The sequence below is a fragment of the Electrophorus electricus genome, unplaced genomic scaffold (genome assembly GCF_041902795.1).
Source record: "Electrophorus electricus isolate QZ-2024a unplaced genomic scaffold, ASM4190279v1 Scaffold66, whole genome shotgun sequence".
NCBI lineage: Eukaryota > Metazoa > Chordata > Actinopteri > Gymnotiformes > Gymnotidae > Electrophorus > Electrophorus electricus.
The window spans coordinates 500,754-510,000 of NW_027658783.1; the positions used below are offsets into that span (position 1 = coordinate 500,754).

At 47.8% G+C, this 9,247-nt stretch overlaps 8 non-coding genes across 8 annotated transcripts in view; all 8 read left to right on the forward strand.

Moving 5' to 3' along the window:
• The first annotated feature begins 786 nt into the window (after positions 1–786).
• On the forward strand, positions 787–950 carry LOC145656231 (U1 spliceosomal RNA). Its single transcript, XR_014121898.1, has one exon. It is a non-coding gene; the product is annotated as a U1 spliceosomal RNA (small nuclear RNA).
• A 1,044-nt stretch (positions 951–1,994) lies between these two features.
• Positions 1,995–2,158, forward strand: LOC145656378 (U1 spliceosomal RNA). The gene has a single exon (XR_014122050.1). It is a non-coding gene; the product is annotated as a U1 spliceosomal RNA (small nuclear RNA).
• Positions 2,159–3,202: 1,044 nt separating this feature from the next.
• On the forward strand, positions 3,203–3,366 carry LOC145656277 (U1 spliceosomal RNA). The gene has a single exon (XR_014121949.1). It is a non-coding gene; the product is annotated as a U1 spliceosomal RNA (small nuclear RNA).
• A 1,044-nt stretch (positions 3,367–4,410) lies between these two features.
• LOC145656365 (U1 spliceosomal RNA) lies at positions 4,411–4,574 on the forward strand. The gene has a single exon (XR_014122037.1). It is a non-coding gene; the product is annotated as a U1 spliceosomal RNA (small nuclear RNA).
• A 1,044-nt stretch (positions 4,575–5,618) lies between these two features.
• Positions 5,619–5,782, forward strand: LOC145656366 (U1 spliceosomal RNA). The gene has a single exon (XR_014122038.1). It is a non-coding gene; the product is annotated as a U1 spliceosomal RNA (small nuclear RNA).
• Positions 5,783–6,826: 1,044 nt separating this feature from the next.
• Positions 6,827–6,990, forward strand: LOC145656367 (U1 spliceosomal RNA). The gene has a single exon (XR_014122039.1). It is a non-coding gene; the product is annotated as a U1 spliceosomal RNA (small nuclear RNA).
• Positions 6,991–8,034: 1,044 nt separating this feature from the next.
• LOC145656368 (U1 spliceosomal RNA) lies at positions 8,035–8,198 on the forward strand. Its single transcript, XR_014122040.1, has one exon. It is a non-coding gene; the product is annotated as a U1 spliceosomal RNA (small nuclear RNA).
• A 1,043-nt stretch (positions 8,199–9,241) lies between these two features.
• The window catches only part of LOC145656433 (U1 spliceosomal RNA), a 164-nt gene continuing 158 nt past the window's right edge, over positions 9,242–9,247 (forward strand). The window contains exon 1 of the small nuclear RNA XR_014122105.1: positions 9,242–9,247. This exon is cut by the window's right edge and continues 158 nt beyond it. This is a non-coding gene — a small nuclear RNA (U1 spliceosomal RNA).

Consider the following 9,247-nt stretch of genomic DNA (forward strand, 5'->3'; position numbering starts at 1 on the left):
AAAAAAAGTGCTGTGATTTGTACTGACGCATTTTGATGTAGCATGTAAGAGCTCCGTTAGCGACACCCTCTTTTGACACGTTGTTTTTGATTTGTTACCAAATTCTAAATTCTGTCCCTAAACCTAGCTCAGAGGAAAAAGCCTTCAAGCAACTGCCAATTGGAGAGTGTGTTTTAATTCCACAAATGAGGTGCTTGTCTTGTTTTGGATTGCCTTTCGTTATGGGTTTGGACCAGAGGTTTAAAGCTAGGGTTAGGGTTAGGGTTTGATGTAAAAATGATCAAGGTTTTTTTGCCAGAGAGGGGCAGACTGTTTTTCCACCATGAGTGGGTGTCGTTGCCTTCCTGGAAAAGACATAAAACTGGAGAATACTGCTAAAGCACTGCGCACCCACTGTGATTTTCCACAGGGAACTAATGGACATCGCACTGGGCAAACAGACCGGTTTCCATTTGTTGTTTAAATACAGAAATCGTGAAAAATTCACGTAGGCTCTCTCCACACGTAGGTATCGGTCCGTGATCGGGTGAACGATGCTTGCCGGTAGTGGATCAATTCATATCCAGTGGGGATGGTAGAGGGTGCTACACATAGGGATTTTTGACCAGAATTTCCTTCAGCCCCTTCCCTTACCTTTGATCAAGTCCGTTGCCCTGCAATCCCGCCCCCTAACTCTCCCTTCCTTCCTGCTTGTCATGGTCTACCCCGCCCCCTGATCTTTATCCTTATCCTTTTCCTGTGTTCTGCAGTGGGGAGAGGGTCCCTCTACATCTGCTTTCCCAAAGCATACTTACCTGGCAGGGGTGAGACCATGATCAGGAAGGTGGTTCGCCCAAGGCGAGGCTCAGTCATTGCACTTGGGCTGTGCTGACCCTTGCGAATTCCCCAAATGAGGGAATCTCGACTGCATAATTTCTGGTAGTGGGGGACTGCGTTCGCGCTCTCCCCTGAGGTGCTTTGTTGAAAGAGAGGTACGCATAAAAGGACGGTGGCTTGAGCAGTTTCTCTGTTGCAGAGAAACAACTGCATAGTTCAGTAATGCCTTTGTCTGGACGGTGGCGGCGGTGGCACAGCGCGACGTTTTGTTTTGTTTGGCTGGGTGTCGCGGACGTCTGCGGCGAACGACAAAGTGGCTGGCACCTCATCAACTGGTAGCTTTTGAGGAATGAGTCCTACTTTGTGACCAGTGTGCTTATAATCATTCATTGAAAAAAAGTGCTGTGATTTGTACTGACGCATTTTGATGTAGCATGTAAGAGCTCCGTTAGCGACACCCTCTTTTGACACGTTGTTTTTGATTTGTTACCAAATTCTAAATTCTGTCCCTAAACCTAGCTCAGAGGAAAAAGCCTTCAAGCAACTGCCAATTGGAGAGTGTGTTTTAATTCCACAAATGAGGTGCTTGTCTTGTTTTGGATTGCCTTTCGTTATGGGTTTGGACCAGAGGTTTAAAGCTAGGGTTAGGGTTAGGGTTTGATGTAAAAATGATCAAGGTTTTTTTGCCAGAGAGGGGCAGACTGTTTTTCCACCATGAGTGGGTGTCGTTGCCTTCCTGGAAAAGACATAAAACTGTAGAATACTGCTAAAGCACTGCGCACCCACTGTGATTTTCCACAGGGAACTAATGGACATCGCACTGGGCAAACAGACCGGTTTCCATTTGTTGTTTAAATACAGAAATCGTGAAAAATTCAAGTAGGCTCTCTCCACACGTAGGTATCGGTCCGTGATCGGGTGAACGATACTTGCCGGTAGTGGATCAATTCATATCCAGTGGGGATGGTAGAGGGTGCTACACATAGGGATTTTTGACCAGAATTTCCTTCAGCCCCTTCCCTTACCTTTGATCAAGTCCGTTGCCCTGCAATCCCGCCCCCTAACTCTCCCTTCCTTCCTGCTTGTCATGGTCTACCCCGCCCCCTGATCTTTATCCTTATCCTTTTCCTGTGTTCTGCAGTGGGGAGAGGGTCCCTCTACATCTGCTTTCCTAAAGCATACTTACCTGGCAGGGGTGAGACCAGGATCAGGAAGGTGGTTCGCCCAAGGCGAGGCTCAGTCATTGCACTTGGGCTGTGCTGACCCTTGCGAATTCCCCAAATGAGGGAATCTCGACTGCATAATTTCTGGTACTGGGGGACTGCGTTCGCGCTCTCCCCTGAGGTGCTTTGTTGAAAGAGAGGTACGCATAAAAGGACGGTGGCTTGAGCAGTTTCTCTGTTGCAGAGAAACAACTGCATAGTTCAGTAATGCCTTTGTCTGGACGGTGGCGGCGGTGGCACAGCGCGACGTCTCGTTTTGTTTGGCTGGGTGTCGCGGACGTCCGCGGCGAACGACAAAGTGGCTGGCACCTCATCAACTGGTAGCTTTGGAGGAATGAGTCCTACTTTGTGACCAGTGTGCTTATAATCATTCATTGAAAAAAAGTGCTGTGATTTGTACTGACGCATTTTGATGTAGCATGTAAGAGCTCCGTTAGCGACACCCTCTTTTGACACGTTGTTTTTGATTTGTTACCAAATTCTAAATTCTGTCCCTAAACCTAGCTCAGAGGAAAAAGCCTTCAAGCAACTGCCAATTGGAGAGTGTGTTTTAATTCCACAAATGAGGTGCTTGTCTTGTTTTGGATTGCCTTTCGTTATGGGTTTGGACCAGAGGTTTAAAGCTAGGGTTAGGGTTAGGGTTTGATGTAAAAATGATCAAGGTTTTTTTGCCAGAGAGGGGCAGACTGTTTTTCCACCATGAGTGGGTGTCGTTGCCTTCCTGGAAAAGACATAAAACTGTAGAATACTGCTAAAGCACTGCGCACCCACTGTGATTTTCCACAGGGAACTAATGGACATCGCACTGGGCAAACAGACCGGTTTCCATTTGTTGTTTAAATACAGAAATCGTGAAAAATTCACGTAGGCTCTCTCCACACGTAGGTATCGGTCCGTGATCAGGTGAACGATGCTTGCCGGTAGTGGATCAATTCATATCCAGTGGGGATGGTAGAGGGTGCTACACATAGGGATTTTTGACCAGAATTTCCTTCAGCCCCTTCCCTTACCTTTGATCAAGTCCATTGCCCTGCAATCCCGCCCCCTAACTCTCCCTTCCTTCCTGCTTGTCATGGTCTACCCCGCCCCCTGATCTTTATCCTTATCCTTTTCCTGTGTTCTGCAGTGGGGAGAGGGTCCCTCTACATCTGCTTTCCCAAAGCATACTTACCTGGCAGGGGTGAGACCATGATCAGGAAGGTGGTTCGCCCAAGGCGAGGCTCAGTCATTGCACTTGGGCTGTACTGACCCTTGCGAATTCCCCAAATGCGGGAATCTCGACTGCATAATTTCTGGTAGTGGGGGACTGCGTTCGCGCTCTCCCCTGAGGTGCTTTGTTGAAAGAGAGGTACGCATAAAAGGACGGTGGCTTGAGCAGTTTCTCTGTTGCAGAGAAACAACTGCATAGTTCAGTAATACCTTTGTCTGGACGGTGGCGGCGGTGGTACAGCGCGACGTCTCGTTTTGTTTGGCTGGGTGTCGCGGACGTCCGCGGCGAACGACAAAGTGGCTGGCACCTCATCAACTGGTAGCTTTTGAGGAATGAGTCCTACTTTGTGACCAGTGTGCTTATAATCATTCATTGAAAAAAAGTGCTGTGATTTGTACTGACGCATTTTGATGTAGCATGTAAGAGCTCCGTTAGCGACACCCTCTTTTGACACGTTGTTTTTGATTTGTTACCAAATTCTAAATTCTGTCCCTAAACCTAGCTCAGAGGAAAAAGCCTTCAAGCAACTGCCAATTGGAGAGTGTGTTTTAATTCCACAAATGAGGTGCTTGTCTTGTTTTGGATTGCCTTTCGTTATGGGTTTGGACCAGAGGTTTAAAGCTAGGGTTAGGGTTAGGGTTTGATGTAAAAATGATCAAGGTTTTTTTGCCAGAGAGGGGCAGACTGTTTTTCCACCATGAGTGGGTGTCGTTGCCTTCCTGGAAAAGACATAAAACTGTAGAATACTGCTAAAGCACTGCGCACCCACTGTGATTTTCAACAGGGAACTAATGGACATCGCACTGGGCAAACAGACCGGTTTCCATTTGTTGTTTAAATACAGAAATCGTGAAAAATTCACGTAGGCTCTCTCCACACGTAGGTATCGGTCCGTGAACGGGTGAACGATGCTTGCCGGTAGTGGATCAATTCATATCCAGTTGGGATGGTAGAGGATGCTACACATAGGGATTTTTGACCAGAATTTCCTTCAGCCCCTTCCTTTACCTTTGATCAAGTCCATTGCCCTGCAATCCCGCCCCCTAACTCTCCCTTCCTTCCTGCTTGTCATGGTCTACCCCGCCCCCTGATCTTTATCCTTATCCTTTTCCTGGGTTCTGCAGTGGGGAGAGGGTCCCTCTACATCTGCTTTCCCAAAGCATACTTACCTAGCAGGGGTGAGACCACGATCAGGAAGGTGGTTCGCCCAAGGCGAGGCTCAGTCATTGCACTTGGGCTGTGCTGACCCTTGCGAATTCCGCAAACGCGGGAATCTCGACTGCATAATTTCTGGTAGTGGGGGACTGCGTTCGCGCTCTCCCCTGAGGTGCTTTGTTGAAAGAGAGGTACGCATAAAAGGACGGTGGCTTGAGCAGTTTCTCTGTTGCAGAGAAACAACTGCATAGTTCAGTAATACCTTTGTCTGGACGGTGGCGGCGGTGGCACAGCGCGACGTCTCGTTTTGTTTGGCTGGGTGTCGCGGACGTCCGCGGCGAACGACAAAGTGGCTGGCACCTCATCAACTGGTAGCTTTTGAGGAATGAGTCCTACTTTGTGACCAGTGTGCTTATAATCATTCATTGAAAAAAAGTGCTATGATTTGTGCTGACGCATTTTGATGTAGCATGTAAGAGCTCCGTTAGCGACACCCTCTTTTGACACGTTGTTTTTGATTTGTTACCAAATTCTAAATTCTGTCCCTAAACCTAGCTCAGAGGAAAAAGCCTTCAAGCAACTGCCAATTGGAGAGTGTGTTTTAATTCCACAAATGAGGTGCTTGTCTTGTTTTGGATTGCCTTTCGTTATGGGTTTGGACCAGAGGTTTAAAGCTAGGGTTAGGGTTAGGGTTTGATGTAAAAATGATCAAGGTTTTTTTGCCAAAGAGGGGCAGACTGTTTTTCCACCATGAGTGGGTGTCGTTGCCTTCCTGGAAAAGACATAAAACTGTAGAATACTGCTAAAGCACTGCGCACCCACTGTGATTTTCAACAGGGAACTAATGGACATCGCACTGGGCAAACAGACCGGTTTCCATTTGTTGTTTAAATACAGAAATCGTGAAAAATTCACGTAGGCTCTCTCCACACGTAGGTATCGGTCCGTGAACGGGTGAACGATGCTTGCCGGTAGTGGATCAATTCATATCCAGTTGGGATGGTAGAGGATGCTACACATAGGGATTTTTGACCAGAATTTCCTTCAGCCCCTTCCTTTACCTTTGATCAAGTCCATTGCCCTGCAATCCCGCCCCCTAACTCTCCCTTCCTTCCTGCTTGTCATGGTCTACCCCGCCCCCTGATCTTTATCCTTATCCTTTTCCTGGGTTCTGCAGTGGGGAGAGGGTCCCTCTACATCTGCTTTCCCAAAGCATACTTACCTAGCAGGGGTGAGACCACGATCAGGAAGGTGGTTCGCCCAAGGCGAGGCTCAGTCATTGCACTTGGGCTGTGCTGACCCTTGCGAATTCCGCAAACGCGGGAATCTCGACTGCATAATTTCTGGTAGTGGGGGACTGCGTTCGCGCTCTCCCCTGAGGTGCTTTGTTGAAAGAGAGGTACGCATAAAAGGACGGTGGCTTGAGCAGTTTCTCTGTTGCAGAGAAACAACTGCATAGTTCAGTAATACCTTTGTCTGGACGGTGGCGGCGGTGGCACAGCGCGACGTCTCGTTTTGTTTGGCTGGGTGTCGCGGACGTCCGCGGCGAACGACAAAGTGGCTGGCACCTCATCAACTGGTAGCTTTTGAGGAATGAGTCCTACTTTGTGACCAGTGTGCTTATAATCATTCATTGAAAAAAAGTGCTATGATTTGTGCTGACGCATTTTGATGTAGCATGTAAGAGCTCCGTTAGCGACACCCTCTTTTGACACGTTGTTTTTGATTTGTTACCAAATTCTAAATTCTGTCCCTAAACCTAGCTCAGAGGAAAAAGCCTTCAAGCAACTGCCAATTGGAGAGTGTGTTTTAATTCCACAAATGAGGTGCTTGTCTTGTTTTGGATTGCCTTTCGTTATGGGTTTGGACCAGAGGTTTAAAGCTAGGGTTAGGGTTAGGGTTTGATGTAAAAATGATCAAGGTTTTTTTGCCAGAGAGGGGCAGACTGTTTTTCCACCATGAGTGGGTGTCGTTGCCTTCCTGGAAAAGACATAAAACTGTAGAATACTGCTAAAGCACTGCGCACCCACTGTGATTTTCAACAGGGAACTAATGGACATCGCACTGGGCAAACAGACCGGTTTCCATTTGTTGTTTAAATACAGAAATCGTGAAAAATTCACGTAGGCTCTCTCCACACGTAGGTATCGGTCCGTGAACGGGTGAACGATGCTTGCCGGTAGTGGATCAATTCATATCCAGTTGGGATGGTAGAGGATGCTACACATAGGGATTTTTGACCAGAATTTCCTTCAGCCCCTTCCTTTACCTTTGATCAAGTCCATTGCCCTGCAATCCCGCCCCCTAACTCTCCCTTCCTTCCTGCTTGTCATGGTCTACCCCGCCCCCTGATCTTTATCCTTATCCTTTTCCTGGGTTCTGCAGTGGGGAGAGGGTCCCTCTACATCTGCTTTCCCAAAGCATACTTACCTAGCAGGGGTGAGACCACGATCAGGAAGGTGGTTCGCCCAAGGCGAGGCTCAGTCATTGCACTTGGGCTGTGCTGACCCTTGCGAATTCCGCAAACGCGGGAATCTCGACTGCATAATTTCTGGTAGTGGGGGACTGCGTTCGCGCTCTCCCCTGAGGTGCTTTGTTGAAAGAGAGGTACGCATAAAAGGACGGTGGCTTGAGCAGTTTCTCTGTTGCAGAGAAACAACTGCATAGTTCAGTAATACCTTTGTCTGGACGGTGGCGGCGGTGGCACAGCGCGACGTCTCGTTTTGTTTGGCTGGGTGTCGCGGACGTCCGCGGCGAACGACAAAGTGGCTGGCACCTCATCAACTGGTAGCTTTTGAGGAATGAGTCCTACTTTGTGACCAGTGTGCTTATAATCATTCATTGAAAAAAAGTGCTATGATTTGTGCTGACGCATTTTGATGTAGCATGTAAGAGCTCCGTTAGCGACACCCTCTTTTGACACGTTGTTTTTGATTTGTTACCAAATTCTAAATTCTGTCCCTAAACCTAGCTCAGAGGAAAAAGCCTTCAAGCAACTGCCAATTGGAGAGTGTGTTTTAATTCCACAAATGAGGTGCTTGTCTTGTTTTGGATTGCCTTTCGTTATGGGTTTGGACCAGAGGTTTAAAGCTAGGGTTAGGGTTAGGGTTTGATGTAAAAATGATCAAGGTTTTTTTGCCAAAGAGGGGCAGACTGTTTTTCCACCATGAGTGGGTGTCGTTGCCTTCCTGGAAAAGACATAAAACTGTAGAATACTGCTAAAGCACTGCGCACCCACTGTGATTTTCAACAGGGAACTAATGGACATCGCACTGGGCAAACAGACCGGTTTCCATTTGTTGTTTAAACACAGAAATCGTGAAAAATTCACGTAGGCTCTCTCCACACGTAGGTATCGGTCCGTGAACGGGTGAACGATGCTTGCCGGTAGTGGATCAATTCATATCCAGTTGGGATGGTAGAGGATGCTACACATAGGGATTTTTGACCAGAATTTCCTTCAGCCCCTTCCTTTACCTTTGATCAAGTCCATTGCCCTGCAATCCCGCCCCCTAACTCTCCCTTCCTTCCTGCTTGTCATGGTCTACCCCGCCCCCTGATCTTTATCCTTATCCTTTTCCTGGGTTCTGCAGTGGGGAGAGGGTCCCTCTACATCTGCTTTCCCAAAGCATACTTACCTAGCAGGGGTGAGACCACGATCAGGAAGGTGGTTCGCCCAAGGCGAGGCTCAGTCATTGCACTTGGGCTGTGCTGACCCTTGCGAATTCCGCAAACGCGGGAATCTCGACTGCATAATTTCTGGTAGTGGGGGACTGCGTTCGCGCTCTCCCCTGAGGTGCTTTGTTGAAAGAGAGGTACGCATAAAAGGACGGTGGCTTGAGCAGTTTCTCTGTTGCAGAGAAACAACTGCATAGTTCAGTAATACCTTTGTCTGGACGGTGGCGGCGGTGGCACAGCGCGACGTCTCGTTTTGTTTGGCTGGGTGTCGCGGACGTCCGCGGCGAACGACAAAGTGGCTGGCACCTCATCAACTGGTAGCTTTTGAGGAATGAGTCCTACTTTGTGACCAGTGTGCTTATAATCATTCATTGAAAAAAAGTGCTATGATTTGTGCTGACGCATTTTGATGTAGCATGTAAGAGCTCCGTTAGCGACACCCTCTTTTGACACGTTGTTTTTGATTTGTTACCAAATTCTAAATTCTGTCCCTAAACCTAGCTCAGAGGAAAAAGCCTTCAAGCAACTGCCAATTGGAGAGTGTGTTTTAATTCCACAAATGAGGTGCTTGTCTTGTTTTGGATTGCCTTTCGTTATGGGTTTGGACCAGAGGTTTAAAGCTAGGGTTAGGGTTAGGGTTTGATGTAAAAATGATCAAGGTTTTTTTGCCAAAGAGGGGCAGACTGTTTTTCCACCATGAGTGGGTGTCGTTGCCTTCCTGGAAAAGACATAAAACTGTAGAATACTGCTAAAGCACTGCGCACCCACTGTGATTTTCAACAGGGAACTAATGGACATCGCACTGGGCAAACAGACCGGTTTCCATTTGTTGTTTAAACACAGAAATCGTGAAAAATTCACGTAGGCTCTCTCCACACGTAGGTATCGGTCCGTGAACAGGTGAACGATGCTTGCCGGTAGTGGATCAATTCATATCCAGTTGGGATGGTAGAGGATGCTACACATAGGGATTTTTGGCCAGAATTTCCTTCAGCCCCTTCCTTTACCTTTGATCAAGTCCATTGCCCTGCATTCCCGCCCCTAACTCTCCCTTCCTTCCTGCTTATCATGGTCTACCCCGCCCCCTGATCTTTATCCTTATCCTTTTCCTGGGTTCTGCAGTGGGGAGAGGGTCCCTCTACATCTGCTTTCCCAAAGCATACTT